The 21,869-nt window shown below is 36.5% G+C and overlaps 3 long non-coding RNA genes across 3 annotated transcripts; all 3 read left to right on the top strand.

The window, feature by feature from the left end:
* The first annotated feature begins 6,368 nt into the window (after positions 1-6,368).
* LOC143887032 (uncharacterized) lies at positions 6,369-7,135 on the top strand. Its single transcript, XR_013253991.1, has 3 exons — positions 6,369-6,547; positions 6,628-6,988; positions 7,091-7,135. It is a non-coding gene; the product is annotated as an uncharacterized LOC143887032 (long non-coding RNA).
* Positions 7,136-7,971: 836 nt separating this feature from the next.
* LOC143887031 (uncharacterized) lies at positions 7,972-10,227 on the top strand. The gene is made up of 3 exons (XR_013253990.1): positions 7,972-9,059; positions 9,179-9,282; positions 10,193-10,227. It is a non-coding gene; the product is annotated as an uncharacterized LOC143887031 (long non-coding RNA).
* A 1,271-nt stretch (positions 10,228-11,498) lies between these two features.
* On the top strand, positions 11,499-13,504 carry LOC143887030 (uncharacterized). The gene is made up of 3 exons (XR_013253989.1): positions 11,499-12,414; positions 12,534-12,637; positions 12,722-13,504. It is a non-coding gene; the product is annotated as an uncharacterized LOC143887030 (long non-coding RNA).
* Positions 13,505-21,869: the final 8,365 nt, after the last annotated feature.

The raw sequence follows: 21,869 nt of genomic DNA, 5'->3' as shown, positions 1-21,869 counted from the left end.
ACAAATCAAAGGGTTTAGATTCCTTTGGAAAAGATTTTTGGGCACGACCTATGTTATTGAAGTAGTATTTATTTTCTATCTACCATAAATAAGTGAAGATTTTATATGATACTTGGATGTGTAAGATATTCTATGATGCGTTGAGAGCAAAATACATGGGTGAAGCAAATCAAAATACTTAGAAAGATTGCTTGCATACCCAAAAATATGATACTTCGACATAAATACATGGACTTGGCAGCTGAGGTAAAAGTGTACAGTAATTCATTTTATATCAAATTTTCTGACATCCAGATTTGTGGTAATTAGTGACAGACTTGGGAATGGAGAAAAAGCACCCCACACTAGGTTCTTTTGTGTCCCAACTTATGATGTATGTTTTTGTGGGTTTGTGTGTGTATGTTCCTATTTGTGGGGCTAATGTATGGAGTTTGTTGGGGGCTGTATGTTCTCTGAGTCACAACTTATGTAGCACTACGAAGTGAAGGTCTGTGTCTAAAGTCTAAACCATTCTTTTCTTAGAGTGAGTGGTTTATGTTGTATGTGAGTCACAGCTTATGTAACACTGTGTAAGGTCTATGTGAGAATGGTTTAAACCATCTTGTTCTTGGTGTGGGGGTCTAAGTTCCAGCTGAAGATTTCTTCACTCCTCTGCGACTGAGAGTAAACTGAAAGTGGTTTGCAAAAAGTCCAGACTATTGTACGGTTTCCATTGCTTTCTCCGGCAGCAAAGCTCACAGCCGAATTGGAAGGAGTCGCAGCAGCAACGAGAGGTGATGCTCGGTCTGTTGAGGTCATTTGATTCTTAATCATGAAATTTATTTGGCTCATTGTCAAGTGCCCTTTTTTTACCTCCTTATTAATTCTCCTTCTTTTCATTTATTTTCAGGAATTCTCGCTCACAACTTCTTGAATATGTTCAAGCAGCTGAGAGTAAAACTGAAAAAGTGGCGAGTAAGGTTAGTTTAAGAACTCTCTTCCTCAACTTTTTTCTATTCATTTGAAGGCTTTATACTAAATTTAAAGGTTTTTTCTCTAATGTGCAGTTAAAGGTTAGTTTGGGATATTTGTCAGTTGAAAGCTCACAAGGGGCCTGGGCAGTATGTCTTGGCCCTAACCCAAGAAAGGAACTATATAAAGGTAGGGGGTAAACTATACAACCAGAGTAACCAATCCTATATAAAGGTAGGGGGGTAAACTATACAACCGGAGTAACCAATCCTAGGGTTTAATCAACCAATGAAAGGCCACCAATCTCCATGGGGTGTAACCCCACCATTGATGGTGTTTTCCATTGGATTGGCTAGGCCCTACTAGCCCCGGGCTTGAGGCCGTACCTACGTAGAGCCCTCACTTTTAGATGTGATTCATTTGTTTGTCCCACCATAAATGGAAAATCTTTTTAAATTGCTGATCCAAGCCCTTTAAATTTAATACAGACAACTCAGAAAGATGAAAGCAGTGACAAAATAAAAACCTCCAAAAAATTACAACTTAAAAGTCTCCACAACTCAAAGGGTTATAATAATCATGTGGAACAGATTTTTGGGCACAACTCAAAGGTTTTTTCTCTGATATGTAGGGTAGTGCGGTTATTTGTCAGTAAAAACTCACAAGCTCGAACTTTATTGCTCATCTTTTTTAGTGATTTTGCAGATGATAGACTAATATCTGAAGGTTTTTTCTCTGATGTGTAGGGTAGTTGCGGTTATTTGTCACTTAAAAGCTCACAAGCTCTGAGGTATGTGGAATGTATACCGCAACATGAATACATGCCCAACAAAAAATGCCATTCATTTGTTGTTCCTCACCATAGGTAGGTTGTGTCCCAAAAATCATCTCCCTGTGATGATTCAAACCCTCAAATTTCATGTCACACAGACGACCTAAAAGGTTCAAAATAACAACAACATAAAAATCTCCACCCAAAAAAATGACAACATAAAAATATCCACAAATCAAAGGGAAAATCATATTAAAGAGAAGATTTTTGTGACATGACCTATCGATAACGGGGAATGCAAGTAATCTTTATTTTTTTTCTATTATTTTATAAGTGGCGATTTTATATGATACATTTACTTGTCCGTAGGCAGTGCCAAAAAATCTTTTTAAATTGATGATCCAAGCCCTTAGATAAATTTAAATGTAACAAAGACGGCTTAGAAAGCTCAAAAAATGACAATAAAAACCTCAAAAAAATTAAAAAAATACAACTTAAAAGCCTCCACAAAAATCTTTTAAATTTATGATCCAATAGATAAATTTAAATGTAACAAAGATGACTTAGAAAGTTTTAAAACATGACAATAAAAACCTCAATTTTTTTAAAAAAAAAAATACAACTTAAAAGCCTCTACAAATCAAAGGGTCATCCTTTGGAAAAGATTTTTGGGCACGACCTATATGGTGTCAGCAAGTAATCTTTATTTTTTATCTACTATATTGTTCTATAAGTGAAGATTTGTTGGATAATGATATTTTTTTCATGCGAGAGTGTGGATATCGACGTAAATACATGGACTAAAAGACAAAGGTGCGGGTACATGGGGGTGAGAGCAAATCAATTACAAGGAGACTCAAAGATCAGTGAGGGTTATGTTGGGCATCTGAGGTAAATCAAATACATGGACTCAAAGATTTGTTGGGCGGCTGAGTTATATAGTAATTCATTGTATATCAAATCTTCCGACATCCAGAAAAGTTTTACTTATTAGGTGGGGTCCTGTTTTGTGGTAATTCTAGATCAGTGAGAGTTATGGCAATGGAGAAAAAGTTATAGAAGAAGCTTGAATGGAGGCCCTTAAAGCACCACACTAGGTTCTTTTGAGTCACAACTTATGTATGTTTGTGTGGGCTTATATGCATGTATGTATCTTCTATGAGTCACAGCTTATGTAACACTGTGAAGGTATGTGAGAGTGGTTTATGACTTATATGTATGTATGAGTTCCAACTTATGTATGTTCTTCGTTTGTGGGGCTTATGTATGTCTTCTATGAGTCACAACTTATGTAACACTGTGGAAGGTATGTGTGAGTGGTTTATGTATGTATGAGTCCCAACTTATGTAACACTCGTGTTCTTAGTAGGAGTAAACTGAAAGTGGTTTGCAAAAAGTACCCAAGTCTAGCAGCAAAGCTCACAGCCGAATTGGAAGGCAGCAGTGGCAAAATCATGCTCGGTATGTTGACGATATTTGATTCTTAGTCTTTAAATTTATTTGGCGTGCATTGTCAATTTTCGTCTATTTTCAGGAATTCTCACTTCCTTATTAATTCTCTTTCACCTCCTTATTAATTCTCCTTTTTTCGTCTATTTTCAGGAATTCTCAAGCAGCTGAGAGACTAATATTTGAAGGTTTTTTCAGGAATTCTCACTCACGACAACTGAAAGTGGCTGGTAAGGTCAGTTTAAGAACTCTCTTTCTTATCTTTTTCTAGTGATTTGCAGATAAGAGACTAATATTTGAAGGTTTTTTCTCTAATATTTGCAGCTATTTGTCAGTTGAAAAGCTCGCAATTGGTCATCTAAGGTATATCCGCTGTGATTACGTACAATGGGTCCGGGGGCCTGGGCAGTATGTCTTGGCCCTAACCCATGAAAGGCACCATATAAGGTAGGGGGGTAGCTATACAAGCAGAGTAACCAATCCTAGGGTTTATTCAACCCATGAAAGGCAGCCAATCTCCATAGGGTACACCACCATTGATGGTGTTTTCCACTGGATTGGCTAGGCCCTACTACCGCCAGGCTTGAGGGGCCCTACTAGCCCCAGGCTTGAGGGGCCCTACCTGCATAGGTCCCTCAATTTTAGATGTGATTCATTTGTTTGTCCCACCATAAGTAGTGCCCAAAAATCATTTTAAATTGATGATCTAAGCCCTTAGATATATTTAAATGTAATATTGACAACTTGGAAAGATGGAAACAATGGCAAAATAAACACCTCCAAAAAATTAAAATTAAAATTACTACTTAAAAGGTCCCTAAATCAAAGGGTTTTTGGGCACAACCTATCTATAGAAGAGCGAGGAGGGGGGGTGTATGGGTATGCAAGTAATCTTTATTTTTCATCTCTTTATTGTTGTTCTACCAATGGTTTATATAATATGGATGTCTATTTTACTGTAAATATCCCTACAAGAAAAAGAAAATTAAAAGTGGGGTCCTCATATCTCATGTCATTCATTTGTTGGTCCCCACCATAGGTGGTTGGCCGTGCCCCAAAAGTCTTCTCCAAAAGTTGATACAAACCGAACGCATAATAAATTCAGTGTAACAAATAAAGGGCTTAAATCATCATCCTATGGTAAAAATTTTAGGGGCACGAACCTCTACAACAAGAGTATGCAAGTAATTTTTATTTTTTATATAAAACATTAACGTGATGATATTATATGATACATGAGTGTGTCTTTCGATGAAAATACATGGAGCCTCACAGACAACGTGGGTGAGAGCAACTCAAATATATGGAGAAAAAGTGTTACAACAAGCCTGAATGAAGACCCTTTTGGAGAACTTATGCATGATTGTGTAGGCTTGTGTATGTATGTAGTCTGTTCCTATTTCTGGGGTCTATCTTGTTCTTGTTTGTATGTATGTTCTTGTTTGTGGGGCTCATGTATGTATGTAACAATGTAACAATGTAAAGGGTCTGTGTGAGTGGTCTAAGCCATCATCTTGTTCTTGGTGTGAGGTCTCTGTATGTGAGGGTTTTAAACCATCTTGTTCTTAGTGGTTTCTAAAAAATCTCAAGTCCAGACCGTCTACTTCATCTGGTAGCAAAGCTCAAAGCCAAATTGGAAGGAGTCGCAGCACCGGCTAGATCATGCTAGTCTCAAAATTTTTTGGCACGTTGTCAAGTACCCTTTTTTTACCTCCTTATTAATTCTCATTTTTTTTTGTCTATCTTCAGGTTAGTTTTAGAACTCTCTCTCATCTATTCTAGTCATTTTGTAGATGATGGACTAATATCTGAAGGTGATGTTATTTGTGCAGGGCTCACAAGGCCATCTGAGGTATATCCTCCATACTATTACTTTCAATGGGTCCCAGGCCGCTATGTCTAGGCCCTAGGCCCGAGCCCACGGTCAGTCAAACCATATAGGTTCATTGACCCTAGAGGCCCGAAGCCTAGCCCCCTAGTAACCCATACAAGCAAGGTAACCATGGATCCTAAGGGTTTATTCAATATAATATTACTATATTAGGCCTGGATCTTTTAGTTTCGTGTTGAACCTCACAATTTTCATTGGCACCGCGTGCGGTGTAACCACCATTGGTACAAGCATGGTTTATCCATGTATTGTAGACAAGCCCCACAGAGAGATCTGTTCATTTCATATTATGTGAACATATTGTGAGTCCAAAACCAAATATTGGACTCAAAAGTAAACGTAAATTTAAGTCCAATAATTGGTTCTTGGGATCCTAATCAGTTGAACAAACATGTCCTTACTCTTCTCGACGTGAATAGGCACACATGTTATACTTCCAACATAAATACATGCCCAACAAAAAACATGTAAAGTGTGGTCCTCACCGATAGGCCTCGTCCCAAAATTCCATCTCCATATGATGATTCAAACCCTCAAAATATATTTCATGTCACATAGACGACTTAAAAAGTTCAAAATAACAACATAAAAGTTTACAAAAATAAAAAAATGAAAACATAAAAAATCCCTCCAAAAAATAAACATAAAAATACCTCCAAAAAATATAGACAACTTGGAAAGATAAATACCTCCAAAAAATAAAAATAAAAATTACAACTTATAAAAGCCTCCACAAATCAAAGGGTTTGTGATTTTTGGGTATGCAAAGTAATCTTTATTTTTTAATATAAATATATGGATGTGTATTAATATAAATATATCCCTACAAGAACAAGAAAATTAAAAGTGGGGTCCTCATATTTAGATGTCATTCATTTGTTGGTCAAAATTCCAAAGGAGTTTTCTAGGCGTTAGCTTCTAAATATCAGATGGTCAAAATTCAAAGGAAATTGACCGTTGGCCTCTCCTTGTTTTGAATTTCAATGGCTGGAAGAAGTTGAAAACAGAGAGAGAGAGAGAGAGAGAGAGAGAGAGAGAGAGAGAGAGAGAGAGAGAGCGCCTTGATTTCATGGCGTCAAAGACAAGAGGTACTTTCTCACATTTCCTTTGTTTTGACAACAAGTTTTAACATTTTGTTTTAAATGTATCCCATTAACACTTTAGTTTATTATGTTTCTCTGGTTCTTCTGAAATCTTTTAAGCCTGCTAGCCCTTTGAATTCTCATTGGTTTCTCTATTGATATCACCTCTTTTCTTTCCGAAACCCTTTTTAGTTTTTTTTTTTTCTTCTAGGATGGTTTCTCTATTTCGTTCTCTGTAAGTGGGTGGGTCTACTGTAAAATTTTGCATTTGCAATTTCTCTTTTCTTTGTTGAGATTAAGATTTTTTGTTTGTTGTTTTCTGACCTGAGAGAAGATACACAGACAAAGGCCAATACATGGGTGAGAAGCAAATCAAATACAGGGAGATTTGGGCAGCTTGAGGTAAACGTATAGTAATTCATTTTATATCAAATTTTCTGACACCCAGAGAAATTTTATTTATTAGGTGGGATCATTGACAGACTCTGCAGCAGAGAAAAGTTGAAGAACAAGCTTGAGTGGAGAAACCCCTAAAGCACCACAGTAGGTTCTTTTGAGTTACAACATATGTATGTTTGTGTGGGCCTTTGTATGTATCAATGTATGTATGTTCTATGAGTCATTGTATGTATGTTCTATGAGTCACAACTTATGTAACAGTGTGATGGTCTGTGTGAGTGGTTTATGTATGTATGAGTAACAACTTATGTAACACCACTGTATAAGGTCTGTGTGAGTTGTTTAAACCATCTTGTTCTTAGTGGGGGAGTAAACTGAAATTTATTTGGCGTAAAGCTCACAGCTGAATTGTAAGGAGTCTCAGCAGAGGCAAAATCATGCTCAGTATGTTGAGGACATTTGATTCTTAGTCTTGATATTTATTTTCCGCTTTGTCAAGTACCCTTTACCTCCTTATTAATTCTCTCCTTTTTCATCTATCTTCAGGAATTCTTTCTCACAACTTCTTGAATATGGTCAAGCAGCTGAGAGCCTGAGAGTAACTAAGGTTAGTTTACGAACTAGATCATCTTTTTTTTTAGTGATTTTGCAGATGATAGACATTATCTGAAGGTTTTTTTCTCTGATGTGTAGGGCAGTTGTGGTTATATTTGTCACTTAGAAGCTCACAGGCACTGAGATATATGATAACCCCTATATTATTTGGAATGTCTCAACATGAATACATGCCCAACAAAAAAGGAAGTGTGCCCTCACATTAAAATGCCATTCATTTGTTGTTCCTCACCATATCTAGGTTGTGTCCCAAAAATCATCTCCCTGTGATGATTCAAACCCTCAAATTTCATGTCACACAGATGACTTAAAAGGTTCAAAATAACAACAACATAAAAATCTCCACACAAAAAAAAAATGATAACATAAAAATACCCACAAATCAAAGGAGGGTTAAAATCATCTGAAAGAGAAGATTTTTGGGACATGACCTATATCGATAACGGGGAATGGAAGTAATCTTTATTTTTTGCCTTACACCATAGGCAGTGCCCAAAAATCTTTTTAAATTGATGATCCAGACCCTAGATAAATTTAAATGTAACAAAGACGGCTTGGAAAGTTTGAAAAAATGACAATAAAAACCTCAAAACAATTTAAAAAATACAACTTCAAAGCCTCCACAAAAATCTTTTAAATTGATGATCCAAGCCCTTAGATAAATTTAAATGTAACAAAGACAGGCTTAGAAAGTTTTTTTTTTTTTAAAGAAAAAGCCATTTCAAAAAAAAAAATATTTAAAAACCCATTTCAAAAAAAAAGAAAGTTTAAAAAAATGACAATAAAAAGCTCAAAAAATAAAATAAAATAAATACAACTTACACAAATCAGTGTCATCCTTTGGAAAAGATTTTTGGGCACGACCTATGGTGTAAGGCAAGTAATCTTTATTTTTTATCTACTATATTGTTCTATTAGTGAAGATTTGTTGGATAATGATAATTTTTTTATGCGAGAGTGTGTATATCGACGTAAATACATGGACTCAAAGACAAAGGTGCGGTACATCGGGGTGAGAGCAAATCAATTACAAGGAGACTCAAAGATTGGTGAGAGTTATGTTTGGGCAGGTGAGGTAAATATTCCGACATCCAGAAAAGTTATGGCAATGGAGAGACCCCTAAAGCACGACCTATGGTGTAAGGTTGGGTCCTGTTTTGTGGTAATTCTAGATCAGTGAGAGTTATGGCAATGGAGAGACCCCCAAAGCACCACACTAGGTTCTTTTGAGTCACAACTTATGTTTGTTTGTGTGGCTTATGCATGTATGTATCTTCTATATGAGTCACAACTTATGTAACTGTGAAGGTTTGTGAGAGTGGTTTATGTATGTCTGAGTCCCAACTTATGTATGTTCTTGTTTGTGGGGCTTATGTTATGTCATTCAAGGAGACTCAAAGATCAGTGAGACTTATGTTTGGGCAGCTGAGGTAAAGTTTTACTTATTAGGTGGGGGGTCCTGTTTTGTGGTAATTCTAGATCAGTGAGAGTTATGGCAATGGAGAAAAAGTTGTAGAACAAGCTTGAATGGAGAGACCCCTAAAGCACCACTCTAGGTTCTTTTAAGTCGCAACTTATGTATGTTTGTGTGGCTTATGCATGCATGTATCTTCTATGAGTCACAGCTTATGTAACACTGTGAAGGTATGTGAGAGTGGTTTATGTATGTATGTATGAGTCCCAACTTATGTATGTTCTTGTTTGTGGGGCTTGTGTATGTCTTCTATGAGTCACAACTTATGTAACACTGTGGAAGGTATGTGTGTGAGTTAATGTATGTATGTATGACTCCCAACGGAAAGATGGAATAAACTGAAAGTGGTTTGCAAAAAAGTACCCAAGTCTAGCAGCAAAGCTCACAGCCGAATTGGAAGGAGTTGCAATGGCAAAATCATGCTCGGTATGTTGACGATATTTGATTCTTAGTCTTGAAATTTATTTGGCGTGCATTGTCAATTTTCTTCTATTTTCAGGAATTCTCACTTCCTTATTAATTCTCCTTTTTTCGTCTATTTTCAGGAAATCTCACTCACGACAACTCGAATATTCAAGCAGCTGAGAGACTAATATTTGAAGGTTTTTTCAGGAATTCTCACTCAGGACAACTGAAAATGGCTGGTAAGGTCAGTTTAAGAACTCTCTTTCTTATTTTTTTCTAGTGAAGGTTTTTTCTCTAATGTGCAGGGTCACACTTATTTGTCAGTTGAAAGCTCACAATTGGTCTCTAATGTGCAGGGTGGCTGGTATATCTGCTGTGATTACATACAATGGGCCTAGGCAGTGTATCTTGGCCCTAACCCCCCAACCCCAACACACACCCCCCCCCCCCCCCCCCATGAAAGGCCCCATATAAGCTAGGGGGGTAACTGTACAAGCAGAGTAACAGGGTTTATTCAACCCATGAAAGGCAGCCAATCTCACCATTGATGGTGTTTTCCACTGGATTGGCTAGGCCCTAGTAGCCCCGGGCTTGAGGCCGTACCTGCATAGGTCCCTTGTTTGTCCCACCATAAATAAGTAGGCAGTGCCCAAAAATCATTTTAAATTGATGATCCATGCCCTTAGATAACTTGGAAAGACGGAAACAATGACAAAATAAACACCTCCAAGAAATAAAAATAAAAATTACAACTTAAAAGCGTATGGAATAGATTTTTGGGCACAACCTATAGGGGTAATGCAAGTAATCTTTATTTTTTATCTCTTTATTGTTCTACAAGTGGTTTATATTTAGATGGATGTGTATTTTAATATAAATAATATCCCTACAAGAAAAAGAAAATTAAAAGTGGGGGTCCTCATATTTAGATGCCATTCATTTGTTGGTCCCCCCACCATAGGTGGGTTGGTCCTCATATTACATCCAGAGAAGTTTTACTTATTAGAGTGGGTCTTGGCAATGGAGAAAAAGTGTTAGAACAGGCATGAATGATTTTGGAGAACATATGCATGATTGTGTGGGCTTGTGTATGTATGTACCTTATGGGGTCTAAACCTTCTTGTTCTTGTTTGTACATATGTTCTTGTGTAAAGCTCACAGCTGAATTGTAAGGAGTCGCAGCAGCGGCAAAATCATGCCTCGGTATGTTGAGGACATTTGATTCTTAGTCTTGAAATTTATTTGGCGCAATTTCAAGTACCCTTTTCCTCCTTATTAATTCTCCTTTTTCATCTATCTTCAGGAATTCTCTCTCACAACTTCTTGAATATGGTCAAGCAGCTGAGAGTAAAAACTAAGGTTAGTTTACGAACTAGATCATCTTTTTTAGTGATTTTGCAGATCATAGACTAATATCTAAAGGTTTTTTCTCTGATATGTAGGGTAGTGCGGTTATTTGTCACTAAAAGCTCACAAGCTCGAACTTTATTATTGCTCATCTTTTTTAGTGATTTTGCAAATGATAGACTAATATCTGAAGGTTTTTTCTCTGATGTGTAGGGTAGTTGCGGTTATTTGTCACTTAAAAGCTCACAAGCTGTGAGGTATGTGGAATGTATACCTCAATATGAATACATGCCCAACAAAAAAGGAAGTGTGCCCTCACATTAAAATGCCATGCATTTTTGTTCCTCACCATAGGTAGGTTGTGTCCCAAAAATCATCTACCTGTGATGATTCAAACCCTCAAATTTCATGTCACTCTTAAAGGTTCAAAATAACAACAACATAAAAATCTGCACACAAAAAAAAAAATGATAACATAAAAAAAATACCCACAAATCGAAAGAGGGTTAAAATCATCTGAAAGAAGATTTTTGGGACATGACCTATATCGATAATGGGGAATGGAATTAATCTTTATTTTTTGTCTATTTTTTTATAAGTGGCGCCTAGGTAGGCAGTGCCCAAAAATCTTTTTAAATTGATGATCCAGGCCCTTAGATAAATTTAAATGTAACAAAGACGGCTTGGAAAGTTTGAAAAAATGACAATAAAAACCTCAAAAAAATTAAAAAAAATACAACTTAAAAGCCTCCACAAAAATCTTTTAAATTGATGATCCAAGCCCTTAGATAAATTTAAATGTAACAAAGACGGGCTTAGAAAGTTTTTAAAAAATGAGAATAAAAACCTCATAAAAAAAATACAAATTACACAAATCAGGGTCATCCTTTGGAAAAGATTTTTGGGCTCGAACTATGGTGTAAGGCAAGTAATCTTTATTTTTTATCCACTCTATTGTTCTATTAGTGAAGATTTGTTGGATAATGATCCTTTGATATTTGAGCACGACCTATGGTGTAAGGCAAGTAATCTTTATTTTTTATCTACTATATTGTTCTATTAGTGAAGATTTGTTGGATAATGATATTTTTTTTATGCGAGAGTGTGTATATCGACGTAAATACATGGACCCAAAGACAAAGGTGCGGTACATCGGGGTGAGAGCAAATCAATTACAAGGAGACTCAAAGATCAGTGAGAGTTATGTTTGGGCAGCTGAGGTAAATCTTCCGACATCCAGAAAAGTTTTACTTATTAGGTGGGGTCCTATTTTGTGGTAATTCTAGATCAGTGGCAATGGAGAAAAAATTGTAGAACAAGCTTGAATGGAGAGACCCCTAAAGCACCACACTAGGTTCTTTTGAGCCACAACTTATGTTTGTTTGTGTGGCTTATGCATGTGTGTATCTTCTATATGAGTCACAGCTTATGTAACTGTGAAGGTTTGTGAGAGTGGTTTATGTATGTATGAGTCCCAACTTATGTATGTTCTTGTTTGTGGGGCTTATGTATGTCATACTAGGAGACTCAAAGATCAGTGAGAGTTATGTTTGGGCAGCTGAGGTAAAGTTTTACTTATTAGGTGGGGGTTCCTGTTTTGTGGGAATTCTAGATCAGTGAGAGTTATGGCAATGGAGAAAAAGTTGTAGAACAAGCTTGAATGGAGAGACCCCTAAAGCACCACACTAGGTTCTTTTGAGTCACAACTTATGTATGTTTGTGTGGCTTATGCATGCATGTATCTTCTATGAGTCACAGCTTATGTAACACTGTGAAGGTATGTGAGAGTGGTTTATGTATGTATGTATGAGTCCCAACTTATGTATGTTCTTGTTTGTGGGGCTTGTGTATGTCTTCTATGAGTCACAGCTTATGTAACACTGTGGAAGGTATGTGTGTGAGTTAATATATGTATGAGTCCCAACTGAAAGATGGAATAAACTGAAAGTGGTTTGCAAAAAAGTACCCAAGTCTAGCAGCAAAGCTCATAGCCGAATTGGAAGGAGTTTCAGTGGCAAAATCATGCTCGGTATGTTGACGATATTTGATTCTTAGTCTTGAAATTTATTTGGCGTGCATTGTCAATTTTCTTCTATTTTCAGGAATTCTCACTTCCTTATTAATTCTCCTTTTTTCGTCTATTTTCAGGAAATCTCACTCACGACAACTCGAATATTCAAGCAGCTGAGAGACTAATATTTGAAGGTTTTTTCAGGAATTCTCACTCAGGACAACTGGAAGTGGCTAGTAAGGTCAGTTTAAGAACTCTCTTTCTTATCATTTTCTAGTGATTGGCAGATAAAGAGATATTTGAAGGTTTTTTCTCTAATGTGCAGGGTAGTTGCACTTATTTGTCAGTTTAAAGCTCACAATTGGTCATCTGAGGTATATCCGCTGTGATTACATACAATGGACCTATGTATCTTGGCCCTAATCACAACCCCCCCCCCCCCCCCGGGGGTAACTGTACAAGCAGAGTAACAGAGTTTATTCAACCCATGAAAGGCAGCCAATCTCACCATTGATGGTGTTTTCCACTGGATTTGCTAGGCCCTACTAGCCCCGGGCTTGAGGCCGTACCTGCATAGGTCCCTCACTTTTAGATGTGATTCAATTGTTTGTCCCACCATAAATAAGTAGGCAGTGCCCAAAAATCATTTTAAATTGATGATCCAAGCCCTTCGATATATTTAAATGTAAATATAGACAACTTGGAAAGACGGAAACAATGACAAAATAAACACCTCCAAAAAATAAAAATAAAAATTACAACTTAAAAGCGTATGGAATAGATTTTTGGGCACAACCTATAGGGGTAATGCAAGTAATCTTTATTTTTTATCTCTTTATTGTTCTACAAGTGGTTTATATTTAGATGGATATGTATTTTAATATAAATAAATATCCTTACAAGAAAAAGAAAATTAAAAGTGGGGTCCTCATATTTAGATGCCATTCATTTGTTGGTCCCCCCACCATAGGTGGGTTGGCCGTGCCCCAAAAATATTCTCCAAAATTTTATATGATACACATGAGTGTGTGTATTCCGATGAAAATACATGGAGTCTCACAGACAAGGTGGGTGAGAGCAAATCAAATTATAAGCAGACTTTTTGGCAGCTGAGGTAAGCATATCAGTAATTCATTTTATATCAAATTTTCTAACATCCAGAGAAGTTTTACTTATTAGAGTGGGTCTTGGCAATGGAGAAAAAGTGTTAGAACAAGCATGAATGATTTTGGAGAAGTTATGCATGATTGTGTAGGCTTGTGTTTGTATGTAGTATGTACCTTCTGGGGTCTAAACCTTCTTGTTCTTGTTTGTACATATGTTCTTGTGTATTTGTGTATGTATGTATGTTTCTTGTTTGTGGGGCTCATGTAGTTCTATGAGAGTCACAACTTATGTAACAATGTAAAGGGTCTGTGTGAGTGGACTAAACCATCTTGTTCTTGGTGTGAGGGTTTTGAACCATCTTGTTCTTAGTGGTTTGTAAAAATTCTCAAGTCTAGACCGTTGTACGGTTTCGATCATCCTCTGGTAGAAAAGCTCAAAGCCGAATTGGAAAGGAGTCGCAGCAGTGGCTAGATCATGCTCGGTGTGTAGAGGACATTTGATTCTTAGTCTCGAAATTTTATTTGGCACATTGTCAAGTATCCTTTTTACCTCCTTATTAATTCTCATTTTTTTTGGTCTATCTTCAGGAATTTTCACTCACAAGTTCTTGAATAGAGAGTAAAACTGAAAGTGGCGATTTTGTAGAACTCTTTCTCATCTATTGTAGTGATTTTGTACATGATAGACTAATTTGAAGGTGCTGTTGTGCAGGGTAATTTGAAGTTGCTATTGTAGGTGTTCTCCACAGGATCAGCTAGGTTTTGACGCCCTAGCCAATCATGCATGGTTCATTCAATGTAGAATTTATCCATGTATTGTAGACAAGCCCCACAGCGATCTGTTCGTTTGAGATTATGTGAACGTAAATTTGAGTCCAATAACTGGTTCTTGGGCTCCCTATTGAGTGGCCTGGTCCCAAAAATACATCTCCTATGATGATTCAAACCCTCAAATAAAATCATGTCACATAGACAACTTAAAATGTTCAAAAGAACAACATAAAAATCTACAAAAAAATGGCAACATAAAAAAAATCCAAAAATCATCTTATAGAGAAGATTTTTGGGACATGTCCTATTGATCGATACCGAGGGTATGCAAGTAATCTTTATTTTTATTTTTTTAACTACAAGTAATCTTTATAAATGGCGGTTTTATATGATACAACTGTGAGTAATTGGGACTCTTCTCGACGTGAATAGGCACACATAAATACATGCCCAACAAAAAACATGTAAAGTGTGGTCCTCATCATTCAAACCCTCCATAAATGACTTAAGAATTTCATAATTCAAACCCTCAAATATATTTCATGTCACATAGATGACTTAAGAAGTTCAATCAAAATGACAATATAAAATCATCCACAAATCATATTAAAGAGAAGATTTTTCGGACATGACCTATCGATAATGGGGGAATGCAAGTAATCTCTATTGTTTAAGTCGCAGTGGGGCAGTGCCCAAAAATCTCCTTTAGATGTGATTCATTTGTTTGTCCCCACCGTAGGTAGGCAGTTCTCGAAAATCTTTTTAAATTGATGATCCAAGCCCTTAGATAAATTTAAATGTAACAAAGATGGCTTAGAAATTAAAAAATTAAAAAAAAATGACAAAAAAAACCTCAAAAAATGAAAAAAAATACAACTTAAAAATCCTTTGGAAAAGATTTTTGGGCACGGCCAATATAAGGAGGGAATTCAAGTAATATTTATTTTTGCGCACGGCCTATATTGTTTTTATCATATAAGTGGAGATTTTATATGATACTTCGACATAAGACTTGGGCCGCTGAGGTAAAAATGTACAGTTATTCATTTTATATCAAATTCTCTGACATCCAGAAAAGTTTTATAATTAGATGGGATCCAGACTTGGCAATGGAGAAAAAATTGTAGAACAAGCTTGAATGGAGAACACTAGGTTCTTTTGAGTCCCAACTTATGTATGTTTTTTTGGGGGCTGTATGTTCTATGAGTCGCAACTTATGTAGCACTATGAAGTGAAGTGAGTGGTTTAAATGTTGTACGAGTGCTTATGTAACACTGCATGTGAATGGTTTAAACCATCTTGTTATTGGTGTGTCGACCCTATGTGAATGGTTTAAACCATCAGCTTATGTAACACAGTAGTTCCAGCTGAAGATTTCTTCACTCCTCTGCGACTAGTAAACTGATAGTGGTTTACAAAAGTCCAGACTATTGTACGGTTTCCAGACTATTGCAAAAAGCTCCGGCAACAAAGCTCACAGCCGAATTGGAAGGAGTCGCGCAGCAGCAACGAGATATAATGCTCGGTCTGTTGAGGCCAAATAAATCTTGAAATTTATTTGGCCCATTGTCAAGTACCCTTTTTACCTCCTTATTAATTGTCCTTTTTTTCATTTATTTATTTTCAGGAATTCTCCCTCACAACTGAGAGTAAAACTGAAAAGTGGCTAGTAAGGTTAGTTTAAGAACTCTCTTTCTCATCTTTTTTCTATTGATTTGCAGGTAAAGATACTAATATTTGAAGATTTTTTTCTCTAATGTGCAGGGTAGTTTGTGTTATTTGTCAGTTGAACGCTCACAAGTGGTCATCTCATGTATAATAATGGGTCTGGGGCCTGGGCAAGTCTTTGGCCCTAACCCAAGAAAGGCACCATATAAGGTAGGGGGGTAGCTATACAAGCAGAGTAACCAATCCTAGGGTTTATTCAACCCATGAAAGGCAGCCAATCTCCATAGGGTACACCACCATTGATGGTGTTTTCCACTGGATTGGTTACATGAGAAAACCCCTAAAATTTTTACCATAGGATGATGAAAGCCCCCGGCTTGAGGGGCCCTACTAGCCCCAGGCTTCAGGGGCCCTACCTGCATAGGTCCCTCAATTTTAGATGTGATTCATTTGTTTGTCCCACCATAAGTAGTGCCCAAAAATCATTTTAAATTGATGATCTAAGCCCTTAGATATATTTAAATGTAATATTGACATTTTGGAAAGATGGAAACAATGGCAAAATAAACACCTCCAAAAAATTAAAATTAAAATTACTACTTAAAAGGTCCCTAAATCAAAGGGTTTTTGGGCACAACCTATCTATAGAAGAGCGAGAGGGGGGGGGGGGGGGGGGGGGGGTATGGGTATGCAAGTAATCTTTATTTTTCATCTCCTTATTGTTGTTCTACCAGTGGTTTATATAATATGGATGTCTATTTTACTGTAAATATCCCTACAAGAAAAAGAAAATTAAAAGTGGGGTCCTCATATCTCATGTCATTCATTTGTTGGTCCCCACCATAGGTGGTTGGCCGTGCCCCAAAAATATTCTCCAAAAGTTGATACAAACCGAACGCATAATAAATTCAGTGTAACAAATAAAGGGCTTAAATCATCATCCTATGGTAAAAATTTTAGGGGCACGAACCTCTACAACAAGAGTATGCAAGTAATTTTTATTTTTTATATAAAACATTAACGTGATGATATTATATGATACATGAGTGTGTCTTTCGATGAAAATACATGGAGTCTCACAGACAACGTGGGTGAGAGCAACTCAAATATATGGAGAGAAAGTGTTACAACAAGCCTGAATGAAGACCCTTTTGGAGAACTTGTGTAGGCTTGTGTATGTATGCAGTCTGTACCTATTTCTGGGGTCTATCTTGTTCTTGTTTGTATGTATGTTCTTGTTTGTGGGGCTCATGTATGTATGTAACAATGTAACAATGTAAAGGGTCTGTGTGAGTGGTCTAAGCCATCATCTTGTTCTTGGTGTGAGGTCTCTGTGTGTGAGGGTTTTAAACCATCTTGTTCTTAGTGGTATGTAAAAAATCTCAAGTCCAGACGATCTACTTCATCTGGTAGCAAAGCTCAAAGCCAAATTGGAAGGAGTCGCAGCAGCGGCTAGGTCATGCTAGTCTCGAAATTTTTTGGCACGTTGTCAAGTACCCTTTTTTTACCTCCTTATTAATTCTCATTTTTTTTGTCTATCTTCAGGTTAGTTTTAGAACTCTCTCTCATCTATTCTAGTCATTTTGTAGATGATGGACTAATATCTGAAGGTGCTGTTATTTGTGCAGGGCTCACAAGGCCATCTGAGGTATATCCTCCATACTATTACTTTCAATGGGTCCTAGGCCGCTATGTCTAGGCCATAGGCCCGAGCCCACGGTCAATCAAACCATATAGGTTCATTGACCCTAGAGGCCCGGGGCCTAGCCCCCTAGTAACCCATACAAGCAAGGTAACCATGGATCCTAAGGGTTTATTCAATATAATATTACTATATTAGGCCTAGATCTTTTAGTTTCGTGTTGAACCTCACAATTTTCATTGGCACAGAGTGCGGTGTAACCACCATTGGTACAAGCATGGTTTATCCATGTATTGTAGACAAGCCCCACAGAGAGATCTGTTCATTTCATATTATGTGAACATATTGTGAGTCCAAAACCAAATATTGGACTCAAAAGTAAACGTAAATTTAAGTCCAATAATTGGTTCTTGGGATCCTAATCGGTTGAAAAAACATGTCCTTACTCTTCTCGACGTGAATAGGCACACATGTTATACTTCCAACATAAATACATGCCCAACAAAAAACATGTAAAGTGTGGTCCTCACCAATAGGCCTCGTCCCAAAATTCCATCTCCATATGATGATTCAAACCCTCAAAATATATTTCATGTCACATAGACGACTTAAAAAGTTCAAAATAACAACATAAAAGTCTACAAAAATAAAAAAAATGACAACATAAAAACATTCACAAATCATCTTAAAGAGAAGATTTTTGGGATATGACCTATCGATAACGGGGGAATGCGTAATCTTTTATTTTTTGTCTATTATTCTATTGTTTGATAAGTGGCAAGTTTATATGATACATCAGTATACTTACAAAAGTAAAGTGGCGCCTCATATTTAGATGCGATTCATTTGTTTGTCCCCACCCTACGTAGGCAATGCCCAAAAATCTTTTTAAATTGATCTAAACCCTTAGATAAAGATGGCTTAGAAAGTTTTAAAAAATGACAATAAAAACCTCAAAAAAATTAAAAAAATACAACTTAAAAGCCTCCACAAAGCAAAGGGTTAGAATCTTCCTTTGGAAAAGATTTTTGGACACGAGAAATATTTAATTTTTATCTACTATATTGTTCTATAAGTGATGATTTTATATGATACTTGGATGTGTAATGATATTTTATGATGCGTGAGTGTGTATTTCGACATAAATACATGGACTCAAAAACAAAGGTCGGTAGATGGGTGAGAGCAAATCAATTAATTACAAAGAGACTTGGGCAGCTGAGGTAATGTACAGTAATTCATTTTATATCAAATTTTCTGACATCCAGAAAAGTTTTACTTATTAGATGGGATCCAGATTTGTGGCAATTAGTGACAGACTTGGCAATGGAGAAAAATTGTAGAACAAGCTTGAATGGAGACCTTAAAAAGCACCCCACACTAGGTTCTTTTGAGACCCAACTTATGTATGTGTTTGTGGATTTGTGTATTTGTGGGGGGCTGTATGTTCTATGAGTCACAACTTATGTAGCAAAGGTCTGTGTGAGTGGTCTAAAGTCTAAACCATTTTTTTCTTAGTGTGAGTGGTTTATGTATATAAATGTTGTAAGAGTCACAGCTTATGTAACACTGTGTAATAAGGTCTATGTGAATGTTTTAAACCATCAGCTTATGTAACACAGTAGTTCCAGCTGAAGATTTCTTCACTTCTCTGCGACTGAGAGTAAACTGAAAGTGGTTTGCAAAAAGTCCAGACTATTGTGTGCGGTTTCCATTGCTTTCTGCTGCAGCAAAGCTCACAGCTGAATTGGAAGGAGTCACAGCAGCAACAAAAGATAATGCTCGGTCTGTTGAGGTCATTTGATTCTTAATCTTTAAATTTATTTGGCTCATTTTCATGTACCCTTTTTACCTCCTTATTAATTCTCCTTTTTGTCATTTATTTTCAGGAATTCTCGCTCACAACTTCTTGAATAGAGTAAAACTGAAAAAGTGGCTATTAAGGTCAGTTTAAGAACCTTCTATTGATTTGAAGGTTTTATCTCTAAGGTATATATGTACAATGGGTCCGGACCCTAACCCAAGAAAGGCACTATATAAGGTAGGGACCGGACCCTAACCCAAGAAAGGCAGGTACAATGGGTCTAGACCCTAACCCAAGAAAGGCACTATACAAGCAGAGTAACCAATCCTAGGAATGTAACCCATGAAAGGCAGCCAATCTCCATGGGGTGTAACCACCATTGATGGTGTTTTCCATTGGATTGGCTAGGCCCTACTAGCTCCAGGCTTTACTAGCTCCAGGCTTGAGGCCGTACCTGCGTAGGGTTAGATGCGATTCATTTGTTTGTCCCACCATAAGTGGCAGTGCCCAAAAATCTTTTTAAATTGATGATCAGCCCTTTGATATATTTCAATTTAATATAAACAACTTGGAAAGATGAAAACAATGACAAAATAAAAACCTCCAAAAAATTAAAAAACAAAATTACAACTTAAAAGCCTCCACAAATCAAAGGGTTAGAATCATCATATGGAATAGATTTTTGGGCGCAACCTATCTATAGGAGGGTATGTAAGTAATCTCTATTTTTTATCTACTACTTTATTGTTTTATAAGTGGTTTATATAATATGGATGTGTATTTTAATATTTAGCCGCGCCCCAAAAATAAAAATTAAAAGTGTGGGGTCCCCATATTTAGATGTCATTCATTTGTTGGTCATCAAATATATGATGATTCAAACCCTCAAATATATTTCATTGTCACATAGACGACTTAAAAAGTTCAAAATAACAACATAATAATCTACAAAAATTTTTAAAAAAATGACAACATTAAAACATCCACAAATCATCTTAAAGAGAAGGTTTTTGGGACATGACCTATCGATAACGGAGCCCCTAGATAAATTTAAATGTAACAAAGACGGCTTAGAAAGTTTCAAATATGTTTAGATGTTATTTCATTTGTGGGGTCCCCATATTTTAGGCCCAGGGAAGAAAAGAGGGACTAATATTTAGATGTCGCTCATTTGTGGGGTGCCCATATTTTAGATGTGTATTGAGTTAGAGCCAACCCCCTCTAGTGTATTAGTTACTACTCTCTATTTACACCACAAGGGAGTGGCCCAGGGAATAAAATAGGGACTAATATATATTGCTCCTGATATTTGCACTTCAAATGTCTTTGCGTTTTTAATTGGCTTAGCTTTTTATGAAACTGTAAAAACCTTTGACAGCTGTTTAATTTATCAAAACATGGTAGTGCCAACATCAGTAGCCTTCACCTTTTCAAGAAATTAATTCAAAATCACCCCAACCGGCTACAAGTCTAAAAAGAACTTTCTAGCCCTTAGATCATCTCAAAATTAAACCATCCAAATTCAAACAAAGTTGACCGTTTGGTCAAGAAAAAATTCATAAAAATTCAAAATACCCTACAATTTCCAAAGGTGTTTTCTAGCCGTTAGCTTCTAAATATCGGATGGTCAAAATTCAAAGGAAATTGACCGTTGGCCTCTCCTTGTTTTTAATTTAAAAGGCTGGAAGAAGTTGAAATCGGTCTTGAGCCTTGATTTCATGGTGTCAAGGACAAGAGGTACTTTCTCTCACATTTCCTTTATTTTGACAACAAGTTCTAACATTTTGTTTTACATGTTTCTAAACCCAATTAACACTTTAGTTTATGATGTTTCTGTGGTTCTTCTGAAATCTTTTAAGCCTGCTAGCCCTTCGAATTCTCATTGGTTTTCTCTGTTGATGGGTTTTCTTTCTGTAACCTTTTTTAGTTTTTTTCTTCTTCTAGAATGTGTATGTGTTTTACCAGAGCTTCTGGGGGCTTTCAGGAAACCCTTTTATTCTAGGATATTATAAAATGAGAGCTGAGATGAAGACCCTAGCTCTGAACTCTCTAAATTGAAATCCATTTTATATATGCATTCCCTCTCTTTGCATCTAATTTCTTTCTTGAAATTTTATTCAGCTTACGAATAATATCGGTTCCTTTTGTCCATAGTCTCCCTTTTCACTCTCTTAGTCTGAGTTACGTTTTCAGACATTTTTGCACTTAACTTGCAAATGCCTATCTAAAATTGTTGTGGCTAAGAAGTTTAATTTTAAGACATCCTGGACTACAATTTTCAGATGTTTATGGTTTGGAACAAAAATATCATGCTACTAATATGCCCATCTTCTTCTTGTATTGGGCATCCAATGTGCATAAATCAGTTGTAGGAAAGGGTGTACATTGTGTACCCAAACAATGTACACATTGTTTCTTTGTTTGCAGGCAAATTTTCATACTGGAATTTTGCAGTGCAGGCAAATTCTCTCTCTCTCTCTCT

This window comes from Tasmannia lanceolata, unplaced genomic scaffold (genome assembly GCF_043159265.1).
Source record: "Tasmannia lanceolata isolate RefF3 unplaced genomic scaffold, GAP_Taslan_0.1 ptg000012l, whole genome shotgun sequence".
NCBI lineage: Eukaryota > Viridiplantae > Streptophyta > Magnoliopsida > Canellales > Winteraceae > Tasmannia > Tasmannia lanceolata.
Note: the sequence above shows the minus strand (reverse complement) of the source record. Positions and strands in the feature narration are given on the sequence as shown.